At 43.1% G+C, this 24,269-nt stretch overlaps 1 protein-coding gene and 1 pseudogene across 2 annotated transcripts in view; both read right to left on the bottom strand.

The window, feature by feature from the left end:
* The window catches only part of LOC124612264 (irregular chiasm C-roughest protein), a 1,966,673-nt gene that overhangs the window by 1,421,089 nt on the left and 521,315 nt on the right, over nucleotides 1-24,269 (bottom strand). The gene's annotated exons all lie outside the window — the stretch shown is intronic.
* On the bottom strand, nucleotides 9,991-10,108 carry LOC124614345 (annotated as a pseudogene).

Raw genomic sequence — 24,269 nt, 5'->3', positions numbered from 1 at the left:
CTACTCTTGTACTAAAGAATGAAGAACCACCGAACAGAATCAGAGAGCTTGTACCTTTCCCAAATACACGTAAACTTCGACACAAAGACATAATTGATTTGGCTCTTAAAAATATAAAATCTGCAGCAGACAAAAGGAGAAAACTACACGGTAAAGCAAATGCAAAGAAATTGTATATTGGTCAGAAAGTTCTCATTAAAGCTCATTCATTGTCACATAAGAAGAAACACTTGAGTCACAAATTCTTTCTAGTTTACAATGGACCTTACAGAATCCGACGTATACCACATGATAATTGCGTTGAAGTTGAAACTCTGCGTACTAGGAAGAGTAAAGGTTTACACCACATTTCACATGTAAAACCATTTATTGAAAGATAATCTGCTTTTTAACTTAGTCTTTGCCATAAAATTTTTCACTTCACATTTCTAATATGCATTGTCAGACTTAGAATCTGTTAACATACAACAATGTTTGAAGTTAAGTATCCAGTCTAGAACCTAGGGAACATTTTTAAACAGAAATTACGAATGCATTGTTATAGTGAACAGACGACACAGTGTTGTATTTGTACATTCTTGCTTGTTAGTTGCACGATTATGGAACGACTATAAGGCTTACATACTTAGAACATTTACCAGTACTGCTAATGAGATTTTAATGCAACATTTTGGTTTACTTGAAAATATATTCTGGATTTAAAGTACTTTCTGTGAGATACCAGATGACACAGTGGTTAGTTTATGTGACAGCTACATGATTTTATCACGACGCTACTAATGAGTGACAATATACAATGTTGCTTTTGCGGTGTTTCTGTTTTATATCTGCACAGTTTTTCTGTTTTATTCTGGAAAGTAAAACATGTTTTAGTAGTAACTTTTGTGATATAGCTACAATGAGACAGCCTTTCCGTAGCACAACCATACGTTACAGCACAGTAATTTCTTCATCACAACAATAAGCGTAATAACTAAGATATCTATACGCAAAGCATTTCACTTTTGTTTATCATGAGGTAAGTACATTGGCTTCTGCAGAACTTAGCTTTTGGAGGACGATAACTACGACACTTCCACAGAGATTATCTTACAACAAGATGCACATTTAGCGCTGCAGGACACGCATTTCAGTGATTAATGTTGTACTTAAAACATTTATTTTTAAAGATTTTTGAATTACAAAGAAAGTTTTCCGTGATACATTTCATTCCATTGCTGTAATCTGTAACACCTGAGGGTATAATTACATTAATCCTCAGGGGGGTACACGCTTGCTTTGTGTACCATGTGTTTGGCAAGCACAAGGAGCCCTAGCTAATATGGTATTTGCTTATACAACTTTACACATCGGTACCATATTTCTCTAACACAGAATTACACAGCTATCTGATTATTTGACAGAGAAACAAACATTCTTTTTACTATGTCAGTGACACATGTTTACGCAATTACACAGTTGGATAACTTCACACTTATGAAATTGTATTTTGTCTGTACTTTGTGAAATGCTCATATTTTTTCGGAACCATTGTGATAGTATGAGAGCTTTGAATGATGTATTTGGTATGGGATCATGATTTTTAAAGTACGTTTGAGGCAGATGACACTTTTGACATGAGCAGAGAATTTTTTTAGGTTTTGAAATTATTGCAGAAAGCTACGACGTTTTTGAGATTTGACTGAGGTGTTATGATATTTTTTACGACGACGATGTGTATTATGCTGCTGAGGTATGTTTATGATTAATAAGCTGGTGCTATATGAGGAATTTGGTTATGCTATGTATTTATTATGATGAAATATTGAAGTGTCGTCGCAAGGTTGACGTGTCGACGAATATAAATATGTGTAATAAGGTAAGGAGTAATGAATAGTGATTAGGGACTCTGACTTATGGAAAAGGATGTTGGAAACCAAGAATCGTACTTTAGAATTATGAAATGTGTGTACATGTGTGAATCATGTGTGAATGTATCACAATGCCACTGAAAAATTTTTTGGACACTGTTATATTCATAGGATTTTGTTTCTACACATTTGCAAAGTAAATTCTCGACCTGTGAAATTTTGTATATATGACTGTCACTGTAGCGGAAACTGCTGTCGTAAATATTTCCGTACGAAAGTTAAGTGACCACCTGCACATAATGCGTCGTGGGCACCCAGGTGTGTCAGACGCCTGGAGAACAAGCCATTAGTGTGAGTGCCTCGTCAGAAGCACAGGTAGAAAAAAAAGAAAGGGAAGGCCATTGTCCGCGCTACTGACATCTCCTTGTTGTAAGCATACTGTGGAGCTCGTAATTTATGATATTTACTGAAATGCCTAATGAAACGATGAGAAACATTTCACAGCTATTGCCTTGCTAGTTAAGAAAAATGCCATATGGCTTGCTTTATGTATTTATTTACACATTTTGTTTAATATCAAGATTCTAGCTGCACTGCAGCATTGGTTAAAATAAAATTTTATAGATGTACTAATATAAATATTTTCTGTCTACAGATCGAGTATATAATAATTTTTTTCAAAAAAATGAGGGAGCACAAAGCGACATTTACCCTCACAGGAACTGCATTCATAATTTTCTTTTCAAGTACTTGGTAATTTCTTTTGTAGAATAAATTGTGATGCATCACTCTAATGTTAAGATGTGACATAGGTATTAGACATGGCCATTTTAGTGTAATATTTTTTCTGCTTGCGCTATGTCATGTTTAGGTATAAGTTGCTGCTGTTTGCCAGGCATAGTGTTATTGAATTTGACTTTTGCTAATTTATACTGTAGCTTGCTTTGCAATTTTCCATTTTCTTCATTGCTGTTTATAATAATTGTTTTACGTGCTGCTGCATTGCCTCGTCCCTTAGTTTAGCATCTGAGCTCAGTAGATTTAAGTTAGCTTAAGAGGGGGTAGACTATATGAGAAACTGACTATGGAGAATAGGTAAAGAATGCATTGCGAAGTTATATAAAAAGGATTTGGGCCCAAATGAGTATTGTACAATCAGAAATAATTATTTTGAAAGAAATATGAACAGAATACAGAAAGCATGCTTGGATAAGATTTTTTTGGTGGAAGCAAAGGTTGAAATAAGACGAAAGATCTATGGAATGAAGTTTTGGGATGGACTGCAGTACCAAATGTTACACTGAAAACGAACCCTGTCCTTTCCTTTTGTGTTATCCCAGTATGTGTTTGTGTACCCTTGTGTATTTGTTTTCTTCCTGTCTCTGTGTAGTTTCATAGAATTTTTTTCTCTTTTAATATTAAGCTACATTCACTATGATGAGGAATACTGTTATCCTCAAATATAATTGGCATTAATAATATGTTATTTACTTTGTAAAGATGTTAGACATTATTCATTCTGTTTAAGTGCTCATGTATAAAGTTGATGTCCCAAAAGTTATTCTGATATTTTATGTATCTACTTATGTCATAATTCCTGTAACACAGATGTATATGTCTATTTCTATTCTTTTGTAAAGCCTGTTTTGCTACAAATGTTTTCTGTATTGTTATGTTCTTTAATGATGTATTCTGTACCTTTGTTATTGTATTCTCATGTTATAAAATTGTAATTGACACCAGTTTATCAAACTAAGTAACATGTAAGCATTCATTTCACTGCACACATTTCCGTTGGTCATAGTATATGGACAATATGTGAGAAGTAGGGACTGTTAGTGTTTGCATGTGTGTTAATAACTCAGCAAGGGACTGGATAACAGCATTGCTGGTTCTAAGGACAATTTCAAAAACTTTGTGAGTGCACAAGTGGTGGTTATGGACTTGCTACATTATCCGCAAGACTCTTCAATGGTGATTGTGCACCTACACAGTCACAACAGATGGCTGCTGACCATCTCTACAAGGACTGCAGTGGGTCTGCATCTTTGATGACCCACCAGTACCATTATCTCTACAAGGACTACAGTGGGTCTGCATCTGTGATGACCCACCATGCCATTATTTCTACAAGGACTGCAGTGGGTCTGCACCTCTGGTGGCCCACCAATACCGTAATCTCTACCAGGACTACAGTGGGTCTGCTCTGTGATGACCTACCTACCAATACTCTTCAAAATTTCGACTGACTCTGCTGTGGGTTTGCTCTGTTGTGGCCCATTACCTGTCTGCATGTCGAGAGTCAGCACTGTCTTTCCATTGGAAGGACAACACTACTTCTTCAAGACTGCATGGAAATCCACTACTTCTGTGTGCATTTTCTTTTACTGCTCAGACTTTGAGAAAAACACTGCTATTCTCCTGTTATGTACGATTAGGACTGTCTTTATGGACTGTGAGACAATTTTAGCTTTTGACCAACATTGTATCAATAAGTGTGTGCATTTGATTTCTTTGTTATTGTAATTATGAAAAATTTTATCAAATCATTATTGGCCACTGCCCAAAAATATTTTGTAAAATTTTTTGTGGGGAGCATGGGGGCTATGTAAGTAGGCTGTTTATGTTTTCTCTATGTAAGTAGGCTGTTTATGTTTTCTCTATGTAAGTACGCTGTTTATGTTTTCTCTGTGTAAGTAGGCTGTTTATGTTTTCTTATTGGCAACGTTACGTGGCGCTCAATATGAAAATCACTGGCTGTGCTGTGTGCAGTCTGTGGCAGCTTTGCATTGTTGTAATACTCGCCATTGTAGTGTTAGGCAGCTGGCTGTGAACAGCGCGTAGCGTTGAGCAGTTGGAGGTGAGCCGCCAGCAGTGGTGGATGTGGGGAGAGAGATGGCGGAGTTTTGAAATTTGTCATGAACTGCTATATTTATATATGATAATATCAAGGTAAATACATTGTTTGTTCTCTATTAATATCTTTCATTTGCTAACTATCCCTATCAGTAGTTAGTGCCTTCCATAGTTTGAATCTTTTATTTAGCTGGCAGTAGTGGCGCTCGCTTTATTGCAGTAGCTTGAGCAGCGAAGATTTTTGTGAGGTAAGTGATTTGTGAAAGGTATAGTTTAATGTTAGTCAGGGCCATTCTTTTGTAGGGAATTTTGAAAGTCAGATTGCGTTGCGCTATCAAAATATTGTGTGTCAGTTTAAGCACAGTCTCGTGTAGAATTGTTCAAAGGGGACGTTTCAGTAGGTTTAAGTAGTTCTAAGTTCTAGGGGACTGATGACCTCAGAAGCTAAGTCCCATAGTGCTCTGAGCCATTTTTGAACCGAAACCTGTCCGATCTGCCGCGTGCCGACACGTCGCATACAACTGTGGCACCTGCCATGTGGGAACGTGCAGACACTCTGATTGTGATGCCTCGATCACCTCGCATTAAACACCTTGTTGCTGAACACGAACTCTCTGTTGGTCTCCGCACCCAAGAAGACCCCAAAACAATTCACTGGACTGTTCTTTCTGATCCACGCGACTGGAAGAAGACACAGGTCACAGCAATCTATAAAAAGGGTAGAAAATCGGATGCACATAATTACTGGCCAATTTCATTCACATCGATTTGTTGTAGAATCATGGAACATATTTTGTTTTCAGACATAATGACCTTTCTAGACTCTGAGAAGCTCATCTTTAGAAACCAGCACAGTTTTGGGAAACAGCGGTCTTGCGAGACACAGCTGGCCCTCTTTGTGCATGATATACAACAGGCTCTAGATACCGGCTCCCAGGTTGATGCCATGTTTCTCGATTTTCGAAAGGCGTTCGACTCAGTTCTGCACTGTCGCCTGCTCCAAAAAGAGCGCGCTTACGGTCTATACGATGACATATGCGGTTGGATAGAAACAGACAGAGAACAGTATGTCGTCCTGAATGGGGTGACTTCAACAGAAACAATCGTAACTTCAGATGTGCCCCAGGGCAGCGTAATAGGTCCGCTGCTTTTTACGATTTACATAAACGATCTGGTTGATGGTATTGACAGCGGCCTTATACTGTTTGCCGATGATGCTGTAGTCTACAAGAAAGTAGTATCTCACGGAAGTTGTGAACAAATCAATGAGGATTTGCAGAAAATAAATGCGTGGTGTAATGATTGGCAATTATCTCTCAGTATTGCTAAGTGTAACCTACTGTGTAAAACAAGGAGAAAATCCCCATTAACGTACGAGTACAAAATAAATGCTCAGTCTTTGGAAGCGGTAACATCCGTCAAGTATCTGGGTGTGACTATTCGAAATAATCTCAAATGAAATGAACAGATTACATAAGTAACTGGCAAGGCAAACTCTACATTGTGGTTTATTGGTAGAATCTTGAAGTGATGCAGTCCTTCAACAAAGGAAATTGCCTACAATACGTTAGTTCGTCCAGTTTTAGAGTATTGTTCGTCTGTAAGGGACCCTTGCCAGTTGGATCTCATTCAAGAGATTGAGAAGGTCCAAAGAAGAGCAGCAAGATTCGTGGCTGGTACATTTAGTCATCGCGAGAGTGTTACAAATCTCATAGAAAGTTGGAAATGGGATATCCTTGCAGATAGACGACGCGCTAAACGGAAGGGCTGCTCACTAAATTCCGAAATCCGATATTCGCAATGATCACTATTCAAAGATAAGGGAAATTAGAGCTCGTACTGAGGCGTTCAGACAGTCGTTTTTCCCACGCGCGATCCGCGAGTGGAACAGAGGGGTGGAGGGGGGGGGGGGGGGAATATGACTTTGGCGCGAATTGTGCCCTCCGCCACACACCGCTTGGTGGATAGCGGAGTATATATGTAGATGAGATCCAACCTACAGACCGGATATCGCACTTTCTGACATCTGATCTAATGAAGGAAGCAGTAAGTCGATAATGCGGATGTTATAAATGTAGCAAGATGTTGGTTCCGACGTCACCCAGTATAGTACCATGACGGTATACAGGCCCTTACAGTAAGGTGCCGTAAGGCCGTCGCATTTAACGGAAATCGCGTCGAATAACAGGGCTTTGTAGACAATAGAGTGGGAAATAATATGACGTATTTCAATCCTGAATAAAAGCAATTTGTTTTCAGGAAAGAAGAAGTTGCCTTACTTTCCGAACGCCCCTCGAAATTATGGTCCAGCGCACGTAAAACGGAATAAGTTATGCTCCCAAAGTACTTCATTCAGATAGTCTGCAAGCTTCCATGTTTCAATTGCAATCAAGACTTTAGTAAAATAGGAAAGGTAATGATAATCAGAACACTGGGAAGACTTTTGGTCTAAATAACAATTGATTTGTTCATTCTTAACATCAAATGACAAAAGATGGCTAAAGGAACGCCACACAAACATTTTTTTTATTTGACAAATGCGTTCAGTAATTTGGGGTCTATGGTGAACAAAGTAATCAGCTGGGGATCAACACACGACACTAACCAAAACTAATCACTTTACCTGACTTCATACATCCCTGGTACGGCCCAAAAACTATGCTATTATCAAGAATTTATACTCTGCTATTCCGTAAAAAAATATGGTTCCAAAGAATAGGGTGCTGAGAAGCATATATTGGAGGCCTACGCCACAGCAGCGAATACTTTACCCTTCTGCTGGTCTGGGCGGCACACCACGATGCGCTTGGCGACTGCAGTCAGGGGCAGCGTCAATCTGTTATTAAAAGCGCCCTCCTGGAAGTATGCAAATGCAACGCAGGTACTTCCCAATGAGCGTCTGAAGCCTCAGTGAATTCCAGTGTGGAGGTCGACCCATTTGCTGGTCTGCCAAACCAATTTGACTCCGTGACACGACTACGCATGAGAGAATATGTCAAATATTTGGACGGCCGACTCAAAACAAATAAGTTGAGTGCGTCAAGTAAGAAGCGGTACCTCTGACGGTTCAGATAAGCTCTAATAGTCAGACTAGCAAAGGACACAAGTCTCACCATTTAGGTAACGACTTGCCATTCTTTACTAGTGAAGTGCTAGTACAGAGTGTCCATCTCGTTCTCTCAGCTTTCCCCGCCAGCTCGGTAGCATAGCACATTTACATCTTACACTACTACCACTTTAGTGCAAGCCAGTCATGAGCTGGAGCGTGGCAACCGAAGCTGGGAGACTTCCATCTCCTCTGCATACACAGATTTGACCAACCAGCGACTTTAAAAATTAATTGGGAGAAAAGGAAAAAAAATTCAGCTTCACAGCCTCTTACCCACTTTACTAAAAGCATGACACGGATGGAACCACAGCCCTCCATAAAAGGATTGTTACCTCCCCTCTTGCGTCCATTTCAAACTTTCCAAATAATGGCCATAAATTAGCTAAAAACCTTGTGCCTTCACAGATATGTTTTGTATCAGAGTCTGGACGCCTGGACGCCACTGACCTGTCCCACAGAAAATTGTATAAACTCACAGCCGTCTCATCGGATTCCTACCTAACAAGGGCCCATTCTCTGCTTTACTGCGAGTCATCAATGTTCTGCCCATAGCTCCAGCGACTACTCAGCGCTAGTCAGCCTACCTGGGCGCGACCAACGACCGACCGGCGCCATCCAACGTGTCTGCACAATGAGACTGAGGGACTTGGCAGGCCACAAACTTTTTCACCCAGGTTCTGCAGAAAAAAACGTTCTCCTCGTCCCTCAGCCACGGTACGCTTTTACTGCAGCCAATTAACTCGGCACCCTCTTTTTTTGCACGCAGGTAAATCTTAGCGCTATTCCTTCACTAGAGCTCACATATAAGAGCGTTAACTACTGCCAACCATTTCATCATATCAATGAAGTCAGATCGTATCCAGTATAGCAACCAAGTAATAAAGATCATCTCCCCTAAGAACATTAAGCAGTATAACACCATATAAGAAGTGAGAGTGCCCTACATTCTCTCAAGTTTCAAAGTGATTATACGTGTGTCAAAAGCAAACATAAGCGGAAACACGGTTCATCTGAAGTCAGTATCAGGAACAGTGTCAACAATATCAGCAGATCTCAAGACTGCATTAGACCCGCTCCAAATTCGCCGGCAAGAAGAGCCCCAATGGACACACTACAAGTCATTGCAGATATTATTCACCTGATCCAGCACCAGACCAGAGTAAAGACAGAGAAGACCAGTAAACACTGAATTAATTCCAGCTTCAAACTAGGGTTAAGTAGTGAAATGGGTGTTAACACTTTCTGAAGGAGCTCAGTCTCCATCCTTGGGGCAGCTGAGCAGCATTATATCTCTAAATGCAATAGATTTGTTTGATGTGCCTTTTGAGATGACGGCACCTGCTTTAACTATTCGTAAAAGATGGACTATGAGATAATAAGCTTAGCATATATAGTAACAGTTTTACTGAATCATGCTTTTATACAGAAAAAAATTATATCACATTCTTACACATGCTCTGCTTGAGTGTGGTATGATTTGAAACACTCAAGCATACAAGGAAATACATTACAATTTGGATACCACCAAGATGTTTCTTCTCTCCACGTTTTTCCATTCTGGTTCTTACTGATAGACGAAAGTAATGTGTACGCAACAACATACAAGACACTGTACTCGAGTGCAGAAAGATCAGAATTCGAAAGCTATATGCAGAGACCCCTCCGTGTGCTGCCTACATGATTACCGATAGACGGAAGGTAGCGCAGTGGCTGCTAAGGAACTTTACGCACTGCACTGCTGATTAGATGCCGTTCAACGAGTCTTATTCCCGTCCCGTCGCATAAGCGTTAAGAAATTGTTATGAATATTCCTACTATGCGTTAGCATATACACTTGTTCATATGTTCCATAAGCCTATTTGCCCTGTGACAAAGTGTGTAGTTGCTCCGTACGAACTAACTTGAACGGAATGTACTTTCGGTGGAAAGATGTTCTCTTCCTGCCCCTATTTAAGCCTGAAACCAGGTGTACATAGTGAATACAACTATTATGCCCTGAAAAGCACTCCGTCTTCAGGCCACTAGTGGCCTACCGGGACCATCCGACTGTCGTGTCATCCTCCGTGGAGGATGCGGATAGGAGAGGCCGTTATGATAGTATTCTTGACCGAAGCCGCTACTAATCGAACGAGAGCTCCTCGATTGGCATCACGAGGCTGAGTGCACCCCGAAAAATGGCAACAGCGCATGGCAGCCTGGATGGTCACCCATCCAAGTGCCGACCACGTCCGACAGCGCTTAACTTCAGTGATCTCACGGGAACCGGTGTAACCACTGTGGCAAGGCCGTTGCCAATACAACTATTAACAGTATTTTAAATAGTTATTAAACAATTTAACACATCACTGTCAAGTTTACTTTGCATTTCCTTCACATTTATTGTTAATGAACACACTTCAATATGAACTGTTTGCATTGGATTACAGAGATTTAACAATACTGATAGGTAAACTCCGAAGGGTTCTGAGTAGCCTAACAAAAATTTTTAATTTACTAATAAGCAAGAGCAAAAGGTCCGAAGGCGATGCGAACATAATTACTCGGAATGACTAACTGAGTAATATCGCTGTCTGAAAGCTGCCTCCCGACTACTTACATAAAGTTTTCGTATTTCATGGCAGGCGATAACTCACTGTGATCTTGTGAACGACGGCTATTTAATGATGCTAGTAGGACAGATATTAAAAATGTTGAAGTATAAAACTATTACAGGATATTAACATAAAAGACAGAAAAAGTATAGAATACAGATTAGGCACGGACGTTGTTGTGGTTAACAAGAATCTGAGTGTTCTTAAATTAATACAAATAATAGTTGGTTTTTATCACGTGGAAGTTACGGAGCTCACTTGGACCTACGGAAGGACATAAGGAGTATCCTGCAAACTTCGCTCTTCTAATTTGAATATTTCATTAACGAAGATACAGTTTTAGAAAAATTATGCGTTTCTGGAATCAGAAAAAATTTTAAAGTATTACGTTTTTGTATTTGAACAATCAAGAAATTACTGTTTTGAATAGTAGTATCTTTTAAAATACTAAGTCTTCGGAAAAGTAAAACGTCTGTTTGAAAGAGGAGAATGAGGGCTTTTAAATAAGGTGTGTAAATCCTAAAACAAATGGTTATCGGCGGGGTCGAATTTTGAGGTGCTCGCGGTTTACATGACTAAAATCGTGGATATTTCTAAAAATAAAATGTTTTCTCCAAAAATAGTTATACTCTTATCATCAAAAAAATGGTTCAAATGGTTCTGAGCACTATGGGACTTAACATCTGAGGTCATCAGTTTCCTAGAACTTAGAACTACTTAAACCTAACTAACCTAAGGACATCACACACATCCACGCCCGATGCAGGATTCGAACCTGCGACCGTAGCGGTCACGCGGTTCCAGACTGTAGCGCCTAGAACCGCTCGGCCACTCTGGCCGGCTATTATCATCATTGTGGTCTAAAAACTATACCGTGAATAACAAAGTTTAGTGAAATGCAGCTTAGACAAGCATTTAGCAGTTTTATTAAGTCATTGTATTTGCTTTGTGTGCAAAGAAAAATACGTGTAAGTAAAGAAAAACAGTGTTTGTAAGGAGTGGAATTATGAAAGTGGAGCGACTCCATCGTGCTACGTTTCAGACTCTAGAATGAATATTTTAGTGTGGAACTGAGTGCGCGCTGTTTCGAAAGTACTTGGCGGATGAAAATTCTGCACCGAAAATGGACACGAACGCGGAACCTGTCTCACCACAAGAAAGTTCCGAGGTAACGTCTGAGTTCGGCATACAACTTTTATTGGTGTGGTCGTTTGAAAAAGTGCGCACTCCAGTGAAAAGTAAAAGATTCATTCTGGATACAGTCTCCTAGGCTGAGGGTAAGGCATTTCTCCGGAATATTGTTTCTTCCAGAAGTACTAGTCTAGCAAGAGATACAGGGGAGCTTCTGTGGTGTGTGGATAAGAAGAGAATGACTGATTGAAGGGAAGTTGTGAAGCCCATCGTGAATCACACCTGGACATCGCAGATGGTAAGAGTACAGCTGCGAAACGCATGGTTCCGAGTTCGATTGTCTATGTAGCACACGATTGTAATCTGTCACGTGATTTCACGTTGAAGCTGTTCACTATAAGGGACTGGCTGGGAGACTGACCTTTTTCTAGTAATATCGGAAGATTAGAAGCTCACCTAATCGTCCATCCTTGTGCAGCACAATCAGGTTTACTATTGAGATTCCGAGAGGGAATTAATTCCTGCCACACTCATCTCACGAGATGACCATAACGAGAAAATCCAAGAAGTTAGAGGTAGTAAGAAGGTTCACCGAAAACCATTCTTGCTACGTGGCATTCGTGAATGGAATAAGGACGGGAGAAACAGATTTTGGTACCAAACGTACCGTCTGTCACACACAGTAAAGCGTCTTACGGAGTGTAGACGTAGATGTAGAACTTTATGGCCCTATTCTACCAGGTTAAATAATCCTAAAATAATAAATAAAAATGTAAGTTATCAAAGCTAGAGGTAGTGGTTCACGGCATTAGCTTTATGTTTCCTTGAGATGACTAATTTCTGTTCCCCATGGTTAGTGTTGCTCAAGTGTCTCTACAACCTCAGTCAGCCTTGCTTTAACCCCTTCAAACGCAGTGCTCTGGATGAGCACAGAGTAACCATCACCGTTAGAGAGCACGTGTGGTGATCAACGTGGAAACTTGCGTCACTCCAGTGTCTTACGCCGCTACGTATACTCCGCTCTTGCAGGAAGACGCATCAAAAATTTGGAAATTTGTGGTAAGGTCTTATGGGACCAAACCGCTGAAGTCATCGGTCCCTAAGCTTACACACTACTTAACCTAACTTAAACTTACGCAAAGGACAACGCACACACCCATGCCCGAGGGAGGACTCGAACCTGCGACGGGGAAGCCGCACGGACCTTGACAAGGCGCCTGAGACCGCGCGGCTACCCCGCGCGGCAAGAATCAGCCAACCACAGCGTGGGGTGCGCGTGAATAAACCTATAAGTCATATCGCTGCTAGGACACTCCCCATGGCTGATGTGTAAGTGCAGATTCCTATTCTTCAGAGGTGGAAAGATTTTTCATCGCCGCAGTACTCAGTTTCCGCAGCAATAGTCAGATTCAGGCTGATACAGTGGCATTCGCATCATGGTGGTGAAAGATATTTACACCGTCAGTATTTGGCATGCAAGGGAAGGAGAAGTGGTGGTGTAAAGTTTTTGGTCTTTACGCCGAAGTCCTTAGTTACATTACAAACGACTCCACAGCGTCTCATGGAGTGAGGATGTAGTGCAGCGGCTTTCCAGCAGAGACGTTTAGAAGACGTGTCCCTGTAACTCGATTACAGAGAGAGAGAGAGAGAGAGAGAGACTGAAATGAAATTGAGACTGCTGTTCCAATTACAAATTCGGGTTGCTTATACTACAGGGCTATTACAAATGATTGAAGCGATTTCATAAATTCACTGTAGCTCCATTCATTGACATATGGTCACGACACACTACAGATACGTAGAAAAACCCATAAAGTTTTGTTCGGCTGAAGCCGCACTTCAGGTTTCTGCCGCCAGAGCGCTCGAGAGCGCAGTGAGACAAAATGGCGACAGGAGCCGAGAAAGCGTCATAACAGTGCAACGACGCTTCAGGACGAAGTTCAAGAAAGATCCACCAACTGCTAACTCCATTCGGCGATGGTATGCGCAGTTTAAAGCTTCTGGATGCCTCTGTAAGGGGAAATCAATGGGTCGGCCTGCAGTGAGCGAAGAAACGGTTGAACGCGTACGGGCAAGTTTCACGCGTAGCCCGCGGAAGTCGACGAATAAAGCAAGCTGGGAGCTAAACGTACCACAGTCGACGGTTTGGAAAATCTTACGGAAAAGGCTAAAGCAGCAGCCTTACCGTTTACAATTGCTACAAGCCCTGACACCCGATGACAAAGTCAAACGCTTTGAATTTTCGGCGCGGTTGCAACAGCTCATGGAAGAGGATGCGTTCAGTGCGAAACTTGTTTTCAGTGATGAAGCAACATTTTTTCTTAATGGTGAAGTGAACAGACACAATGTGCGAATCTGGGCGGTAGAGAATCCTCACGCATTCGTGCAGCAAATTCGCAATTCACCAAAAGTTAACGTGTTTTGTGCAATCTCACGGTTTAAAGTTTACGGCCCCTTTTTCTTCTGTGAAAAAAATCGTTACAGGACGCGTGTATCTGGACATGCTGTAAAATTGGCTCATGCCACAACTGGAGACCGACAGCGCCGACTTCATCTTTCAACAGGATGGTGCTACACCGCACTTCCATCATGATGTTCGGCATTTCTTAAACAGGAGATTGGAAAACCGATGGATCGGTCGTGGTGGAGATCATGATCAGAAATTCATTTCATGGCCTCCACGCTCTCCCGACTTAACCCCATGCGATTTCTTTCTGTGGGGTTATGTGAAAGATTCAGTGTTTAAACCTCCTCTACCAAGAAACGTGCCAGAACTGCGACCTCGCATCAACGATGCTTTCGAACTCATTGATGGGGACATGCTGCGCCGAGTGTGGGAGGAACTTTATTATCGGCTTGATGTCTGCCGAATCACTAAAGGGGCACATATCGAACATTTGTGAATGCCTAAAAAAACTTTTTGAGTTTTTGTATGTGTGTGCAAAGCATTGTGAAAATATCTCAAATAATAAAGTTATTGTAGAGCTGTGAAATCGCTTCAGTCATTTGTAATAACTCTGTATAAAGCAAACTTATAAGGCCATGTGACACTGTTGACGGTGACCTCTCCTTCGGATGGGGGCGTTAAGCCCGACGGGCCCCTTACTGCTTTTATATTCAGATTCAGAGGTAACGTCTATATGTTTCGCAAATGGAATATTCCCATGGAGAGAGAAATCGCTGGTGATGAAATAACCACACTAGAGCTAAAATTATAGAAAGTGAATGAGTCCCGCGAGACTGGGATAATACCACAGCAAGCCGCCTCCATGAAAAACGCGACCACACCATAACACCACCACCTCCGAATTTTAGTGTTGGCACTACACAAGCTAGCAGATGAAGTTCACCGGCCATATCCACACTCTGTCATCGGATCGCCACCTTGTGTACCGTGATGCGTCACTCCACACAACATTTTTCCACTATTCAGTCGTCCAGTGTTCACGCTCCTCACACCAAGCGAGGCGTCGTTTGGCATTTACCGGCGGGATGTGTGGCTTATGACCAGCCGCTCGACCGTGAAATCCAAGTGTATCCTGATGCAGTTTGGAATGCCTGTGTGATGGTTTATATAGATGTCTGCCTATTACACATTACGACCATCTTCAACTGTCGGCGGACTCTGTCAGTCAACAGACGAGTTCGGCCTGTACGCTTTTGTGCAGTACGTGTCCCTTCGCGTTTCCAAATGTGTGTGAATTCCTAAGGGACCAAACTGCTGAGGTCATCGGTCCCCAGACTTACACACTACTTAAACTAACTTAACACTAAGGACAACACTCACACCCACGCTCGAGGGAGAACTCGAACCTCCGGCAGGAGGGGCTGCACGGTTAGTGACATGGCGCCTCCAACCGCGCGGCCACTCCGAGCGGCTTCGCGTTTCCACTTCACTATCACATCGGTAACATTGGACGTAGGTAGCGCCCCATTCTGCTCTTCACGATGTCCAACGCCTAGTGAGGTCGCTGATATGGAGTACCTACAGTAGGTGGCAGCACAATGCACCTAATATGCAAAACGAACTTTTTTGGGGGTCTCAGGATACATTTGAGCCGGCCGGAGTGGCCGAGGGGTTCTAGGCACTACAGTCTGGAACCGCGCGACCGCTACGGTCGCAGGTTCGAATCCTTCCTCTGGCATGGATGTGTGTGATGTCCTTAAGTTTAGTTAGGTTTAAGTAGTTCTAAGTTCTAGGGGACTGACGACCTCAGAAGTTAAGTCCCATAGTGCTCAGAGCCATTTGAACCATTTTTTGATGCTTTTGATCACATAGTGTACTACACGGGATGGCATTCACGAAGACTTTATGTCCAAAAATTCAAATGGCTCTGAGCACTATAGGACTTAACATCTGAAGTCATCAGTCCCCTAGAACTTGGAATTACTTAAACCTAGCTAATCTAAGGACATCGCACACATCCATGCCCGAGGCAGGATTCGAAGCTGCGATAGTAGCGGTCGCGCGGTTCCAGACTGAAACGTCTAGACTTTATATCCCGGTATCGACGTGTTCCCTGTTCACTATCCTTGACAGCTGCACGGTGAATCTGTACAGCAGTGTCACACATTCATCCGGCCGCCAAAATTTTGTATTTTCCGTGGATACCTGTACAAATATCAATTTGTGAGCAATTTGAATAACTTCTTTGTGGTGCGTCATACTTAATTTGTCTCAGAGTGAATTTAGAAAATAAATACACTCCCAGTTGTACGTGATTGTGCTGCGTGAGTACTGTGAGTGCAGTGAGCACCATCGGGGGATTCACCGACGCTGTTGAAGAGACGACGGTCAGAAGCAGTGGATGTATTCGCTGCTCTTGCAGAAAGACGCGGCGGGGCGTGCCTCACTAACAGCTCAAGGCCGAGCCGACTGGCGGCCGTTGGCAGTCGACCAGCGACCGGCGACCGCCGACCTCCATATCGCTGTGAGATGGCGTCACGGCGCGGCCTCGCTGGGCGTGGGCGCGCCGCGGTCACCGACCGCCCGCCGTTGCACTTGCTTCCTCCGACTACCTCCACCGGCCCCCACCCACCTCGTCACGTTATCTCTGCTTTCTGCCTGCTTTCGCCGTCGCCCTTTGTGCAGCTCTGTGCGTGGCATTCAGGAGCACGACCGCCGACGCATATAAGAAGGAAATGAGGTGGCTCGATTGTGCTTGTGTACATTCCTTCCCGCTGGTGTGGCTTGGGCGATCAAATGCACTCCTCACAGACCAGTCCTCTAGGCTCCTCAGAAACGTATCCAAGAAAGAGTGTATTTCTAAGATTGCTATTTTTGGTATAATTCATTGAACTGTCATTCTTTTTGGACAACGTCTATCGCGAAACCTTCGTTTGTACAACTCAGCTGTTCTCTTGGCATTGACTCCTACCTGCACAGGTTCCATCACCAGCTTCAGAAGAAGGTGTGGACTGCGACGCGCAGTCAGGACATTGATGACAATGTCGGATGAGGTCACCTAAGTTACCTGTAACGGAGTGGGAGGGAGAGATATATAAAATCTGTCGGGCATGTCCGTCTCTCGACACCATACGTATGTATAGAATACCTGTAGGTGTGACTGCCTTGATGCGCAACAGGGTCCGAGTCTCTTGCAGGAACACAGGACTCGCTGCGAGCAAGTAGGTGAATGGACAGTCGACACTACTAGCTGGCGACAAATTGAGCTGTGTCAGACGGTAAGCGTGTCCGGATGACTGAGGCGGTTAAGGCTACCGCCCATGTCAAGCGGGAGATTCGGGGTCGAGTCCCGGTCGGGAACAAATTTTCAGCTTTCACCATTGAATCATTTCGATGCTCGATTGTGGCTTGCGTCGGTCTCTCGTTCGAAGCAATGTATTGCCCAATAGTTCGGAGAGCAGTCTTGCAGCGACTTTATACCTTTTTAGGTCCTATATATTAGTCCTTCCCAGCACCTTCCAGCTCTTGAGTTCTACCTTTCGCTTTCAGACACGAGGGCTCTCATTACAACTCGTTCCGACAATAAACAATCAAGTACTTTAACACCAATGGGGGACGCATTCGGGAGGGCGACGCTTCAATCCCACGTCCCGCCATCCTGATTTAGGTTTACAGCGATTTCCCTAAATTGCTCCAGGCAAATGCCGGGATGGTTCCTTTGAAAGCGCACGGCCGACTTCCTTCCCCATACTTCCCTAATCCGATGAGACCTATGAACTCGCTATTTGGTTTCTTCCCCCAAACAACTCAACCCAAGCAATGGGGGACAAGTGAAAGACAGTGCATGTTCGTCTAAATATTTTGACACAGAGAAAATATCAACTGTTACTCGTTGCTACTGCCAGAAACAAACTCTACAGAGCTTGTTATTTACCAATAAGCAGAAAACTCAGTAACTTTTGCTAGATATTTATCACAATTTCAGCTGGCCTCCTTCCAATATATACATGCTCCTCTTAGTTTTTACTGCGTCAGCATCAAACTGCTACTCTGTAGTAACTGCTCCCTACAGCTCGGCTGTTTTATTGCTCCTGGCTGCTTCCTGGTAATCACTGCCTTCGGCTTCTGCATTGTTTATGTAGAGGTTTTTCAGGGACTTACATGCGAGGTACTCCAGTAACACGTTTTCCCTAAATGGTCCAAATGGCTCTGAGTACTATGCCACTTAACTTCTGAGGTCATCAGTCGCCTAGAACTTAGAACTAATCAAACCTAACTAACCTAAGGACATCACACATATCCATGCCCGAGGTAGGATTCGAACCTGCGACCGTAGCGGTCGCTCGGTTCCAGACTGTAGCGCCTAGAACTGCACGGCCACTCCGGCCGGCACGTTTTCCCTAACTCTTCTGAAGGTCATACTAAAGATTCTTCCAGAACGTTCTCTAACATTCTGACTTACATCAGCATCGGCTAGTCGCCTCGGTGCCCCAGGGTATTATCCTTGTCTAGCCATTACAGCAAGTCAGACTTCATAGTAGCAGTGGCTCACTTCTTGATGTGCTCCTGACACCACGTCCTCTGCCTTGTCTTAAATATTACTCTTAATATAGTTTCTCCCCTTTCCTCGCAGTTACGTCATTATCGCCCGGGGTGGCCGAGTGGTTCTAAGCGCTACAGTCTGGAAATGCGCGACCGCTACGGTCGTAGGTTCGAATCCTGCCTCGGGCATGGATGTGTGTGATGTCCTTAGGTTAGTTAGGTTTAAGTAGTTCTAAGTTCTAGGGGACTGATGACAACAGCAGTTAGGTCCCACAGTGCTCAGAGCCATTTTTTTAAGTTACGCCATTTCTTACATTAATTTTATAGTCATGACAGCGTTTCTTCTACATTCTCCCTAAAAAAAAAAAAAAGCGTACCTAGTTTCAATTGGTTTGTGAAGCTTTTTTTTTTTTTTTTTTTTATAACTGGGCACCACTCGACTAAGTTTAGGTTGGTTCAAATGGCTCTGAGCACTATGGGACTCAACTGCTGAGGTCATTAGTCCCCTAGAACTTAGAACTACTTAAACCTATCTAACCTAAGGACATCACAAACATCCATGCCCGAGGCAGGATTCGAACCTGCGACCGTAGTGGTCTTGCGGTTCCAGACTGCAGCGCCTTTAACCGCACGGCCACTTCGGCCGGCAACTAAGTTTAGGATACAGACGACATATGGCTCCTTTATATTGTTATCATGGGCGGTACAACACGGTCTCCCTCTTACTTACGTGACGTATTTCTTTACGTTCTTTTGAAATCACCAACTGTCGCATTAGACAACGATGAGTTTCATGTTCAAAACAGGTAAATCGTAAGTCAAAACTAAAGTAATTAATCCGAAATTATCTGTTTGCTTTTAAAGAGTCGAACGTCGTTTGAAATCGTTCCTGCTGAAAATACGACAGTGGTAGCAGAAATTACTATAGTTCCCTTCGAGTATATGATACCGATATCTCTGTTCTTGAAATAGCTACGTTGTTTTGTGAGGACCTTTTCACGTCGGATTTGGGAGATAACGTAATTACGATGTCTTAAACGGTTCAGGAAAGTTCGGAGGCGAGGAGTTTAGCCGAATCAGTCTGTATATTCCACAATGCGATTTGTTGTTGACAATATTGACTCATCGAAAAACTGGAAATGTTCAAATGTGTGTGAAATCTTATGGGATTTAACTGCTAAGGTCATCAGTTCCTAAGCTTACACGCTACTTAACCTAAATTTTCCTAAGGACAAACACACACACCCATGCCAGAGGGAGGACTCGAACCTCCGCCGGAACCAGCCGCACAGTTCATGACTGCAGCGGAAAAACTGCAATATTTATCAGTGAACACTGGGAGGATAAAAGAATTTGTACTCTGGTAAAACTACCTGAAGCAATGTACAGAGAGGCTTTCAATAGTCACCAGGTTTCATTTTCAGTATAACTGTGAAAAATGACTGAAAAACCCCAAGCCTTCAAATCTATTCTGTAGAGAAGTTTCCTCGCAGCAGCTGAGAAATTCTTTCTACAGTGAGTTATTTATTAGAACCCTATACAGCAATTTTGACTCGTATCTTATTAATTCTATAGTTCTTTTTTCTTATGAATTTTCTAATCAGCATTATGTAAGCTGTGATCTGACTAGTCTCATTCACTTAAATTTTGGTTACACAATAAATCACAAAAATTTAAAGATTGCCGATTCAACTAAATACATAAGATTATACTCACAAAAAACTTAAAGCAGCAACATCACATAGAATGTGTTGTGGATTAAGTCGACCAAAGACTGCGTTTTATTGACAGAAAGAAGATGCAACAAATCAACTAAAGAGTCTGCGTAAACTAGGCTTGGCCGTCCTCTTGTGGGGTATTGCTGCGCAATAAGGGATCCTTGCTGGATAAGGCTGACTGAGGACATCGAAAAAGTTCAAAGAAATGGAGCTCGCGAAACAGGAAAGTACGAAAGAGTGTGTTACAGACATGATACGCGGAGTGGGATGGCGATTATTAAAACGAGTGCGCTTTTCGTGGTGGCGAAACCTCTCCATTTACTTTCGATCACCGACTTCCTTGTCCAAACGCGGAAATATTTTGTTGACTCGTGTCTACATACATACATACGTCCTATTCGAGAGTAGTTCGGCAGAAAAATAGTCTCCTTCGCCAAACACTGAAGTGCATGTTGCAGAGAAGTCATACAGATATAGATGAAGGTGTAGGTGACCAAATAGCTTCTGCCCCCACCGTATTATCCCGTGGAACGTAATAAATAAACAATACGATTAAGCTATACAGGTAGATGCGAATCGGCTGTCTCTGCAGCTACGGCGGTGCACTTCTATTTCTCAATTTGTCTGTGTCTGTCGTGTTCCACACGAACACAGTAAATTTCATCTTGCGCAGCAGGAGCAATGGAGCAACAAAATTCAGCACAGTACAACGCGCAGTCGATGTCGGTGGAACGTTACGCTCGGAATTAGTTCGGCCCTGAGGCATCTGGGCGCGTGCTGATGTATAGCGAAACTTGCGGCCCCTGACAGCGAGGCAACACGCACGGCACTGCAGCGGGGTGTGGAATATTGGCGGCGGCTGCGGCCGGACTTGTCGGCGATCCCCCACCCCAGTACCCCCTGGCCGATGTTTAATTCACGCCGGCCAACTTGCCGACCCGCTGCAATCGACCTCAGGCGTCCGCTAGCCACCGGCTTCTCAGGGCAGGCGGCCCAAATGGCGCGAAAGCCATTCTCCGGCGTTCGGCCTAATCCAAAGTACCGCCCCCGCGGCTGCTTCGGAACCGCTTTGGCTTCGCAGTAAACAGCTTATTCAGTGACTTCCTTTTTTCTTCTGTTTAGGAACGCTACTTTTATTGGTACAAAATATAACAGTGCTCTTGTTACTGAAAGAGCGTCAAGTCTGTATTCTGACAATGTTATTCCCACTTTATTACACTATCATTTAGGAAGGCGGCACTGAACGTAAAAATTATTAATGCACAACCTGTCATAGGATTTGCTGAACTAGAAAACAGTTCGACAGTATAAAATGGTGCAGGATGTTCGAAAGTCTCAAAAAATGTTTGTAAGCTTCAGGGAGAAATGCGTAAAATATAAGGGCTGGACATAAATAAGGAAACATCAAGAAAAAATGCATGGTTGCCAGAAAAATCTGCAGTCTGTTGTGTTTGATCACAAACGACACTTGTGCAACGTCCTCACTACGGTGCAAGTGTCAGTGATGATCAAAATAGAGTTCTGTGTAGACGTAAGTGCATTTTCTGGAAGAGCTTAATTGCGCTCAACGACGACGTTCTCTACGGTAAAATAAATGTCTTGTGACGAGGGCCTCCCGTAGGGTAGACCGTTCGCCTGATGCAAGTCTTTCGATTTGACGCCACTTCGGCGACTTGTGCGTCGATGGGGATGAAATGATGATGATTAGGACAACACAACACCCAGTCCCTGAGCGGACAAAATCTCCGACCCAGCCGGGAATCGAACCCGGGCCTTTTGGATTGACATTATATTGCGCTGACCACTTTTTTTTCCATTTTGTTCGTTGTTGATCGTTGTGTTTGGTCGTTTGGACGTCACAATGACATCCGTTCAAGTTCGTTTGTTGATTCTGCCACTCAGTTTTTTATTGCAGAGGCCGGCAGGCTCTCTGACCGAACACGCTGAGCTACCGTGCCGGCAACCACTCAGCTACCGGGGGCGGACGTTATCTACGGTGAGTGCATTTGTGTCTAACCTTAGTGAACTCGAACGTGGGCTAATTGTTGGTGTTCGTATGGTGGCTGCATTATTAACCAAGGAAGCCGAAGCGTTTCGTGTTCCAAGAGGCAACGTATCGTAGATTTATATCACATACAAGTGGAGCGGAAAAACATCATTCGCTAAGATACAAAGTGGACGAAAGTGGACTTCGAGCGATCATGGCAGACGGTAGTTGGAAAGGACGACAGCTAGAAAAGTCACTGCGGAGGATGTAAGGGGTTCATCACCCTGCTGGAGCAAATGTAATTTCGATATATTGCTCACGCGCTGCCTGCGACAGAAAATATCTTTGTTGCAATAGAGTCGCAGGTCAGAGCGGTCTCGGCAGTTGTCGCAATCGCTCACTGCAACTCGAGCGACCGCAACTGCTCTGTAGCAGCGAGCGATTGCGACAACTGCCGAGACTGCTCTGACCTCCGACTCTATTGCAGCAAAGATATTTTCTGTCGCAGGCAGCGCGCGTGAGGTATACTTCGAAATTACTTTTGCTCCAGCAGGGTGGAGAATCCCTTAAAAACTTAGTGTCGTATTCGCAAGACCTGTCAGGATCAAAACAACACTAAAGGACCTCTAGAAGCAGGTAGCTGCAGGGCGAGCTGGAAATCCAAAACCACTCATCAATGACACAAATTCCCGTAACAGCAAAACGTGGTGCCGAAACAGTAAAAGCTGCATTGGGTTGGATGGCTTGTTTCACGCTGTTTGCAAATTCTGACCGATTTTATGTCTCAAAAAGAGAAATGGTAGGTGTTTGGTGATGATTTGGGCAGTCATATCGTGGTATGCCATGGTTACTCTGCAAGGTTGCGTTACTGCCAAGGATTACGTGACTATTTTGTCAGATCATGTCTCTCCTATGGTCAAACCTCATAAACCTTTTCTAGTCAAAGTACAAACAGCAGAAATATTCATCTCGCGCTCATATGTAACATTTGTAACTAAACACTTAGTATATAAGCAACATAACAGGTAAAATTCAAGACACATAATATAAGAACTGAAGATTAATTAATAATCCCAAGAAATAACATACTTTACACTCGCACAATACTGCACTTTCCGCAATGTACATAATAGTTATAGTGTTTTGTAAATATTGTTTAGACATATTAATCCGTACATTAAACTGTAGCGAAGCGGTATTGTAAGGCTCGAAGTAATTCCCAGGCTTTTAGACCAGATTGGCTCAGATGGGAACTCAGTCTCTCTCTCTCTCTCTCTCTCTCTCTCTCTCTCTCTCTCTCTCTCTCTCTTTCTCTCTCAATCCAAGCCTTTCCTATCGTCTTGTGGTGTGCGTACTGTAAGGCCTTCGCTACACACAGCAACAGATTATTTGACTTGTCGCTCTAACGAAGTAGGCGAGTGTCAGCAATATATCTCGTGGTTTTATCGTGGCGTGTTTATCTTCTGCCGTTAGGTCAGACGATAGAAATGCCACTTGCACGCTTAGAGTAGCAGATTGACGGTGACCAACTTTAAACAGAACTTTATTAATTTTCACACACATTTATGAAAATAGTAACAAGCATGAACCTTACGCAACTTGATTCTGGATGCTATTTACAATTGACAATCTGAAGTTCTTTTGGTCTTGGTACGTGTTGTGACGTAACAAGACTGTTACGCCACACTGAAGTAGCCTAAAGAAAGGCACGCGTACACACACGCCGACTGGCGTAAAATCTGGAACAAGATACGTTATGACTGCTATCAAGAAAATACGTAGCTTTGGAATGTACTTAACTTTATTTACTCCTTGTGATACAGCTCTCTGGACTATACAAATGAGACTCGTAAGATACATGCACTGTTACAATTGGCGCCTTGGTAGGTCGTAGCCATGGACTTAGCAGAAGGCTATTCTAACTGATTCTCGGCAAATGAGAGGAAGGCTTTGTCCGTATTGTCGCTAGCAATGTCGTCTTACAACTGGGGCGAGAGCTCTATCGTATCGCGAGACCTGCCTTGTGGTGGCGCTAGGTCTGCGATCACACAGTGGCGACACGCGGGTCCGACATGTAC

The sequence above is a fragment of the Schistocerca americana genome, chromosome 4, assembly GCF_021461395.2.
Source record: "Schistocerca americana isolate TAMUIC-IGC-003095 chromosome 4, iqSchAmer2.1, whole genome shotgun sequence".
NCBI lineage: Eukaryota > Metazoa > Arthropoda > Insecta > Orthoptera > Acrididae > Schistocerca > Schistocerca americana.
This window is presented reverse-complemented; position numbering and strand designations above follow the sequence as displayed.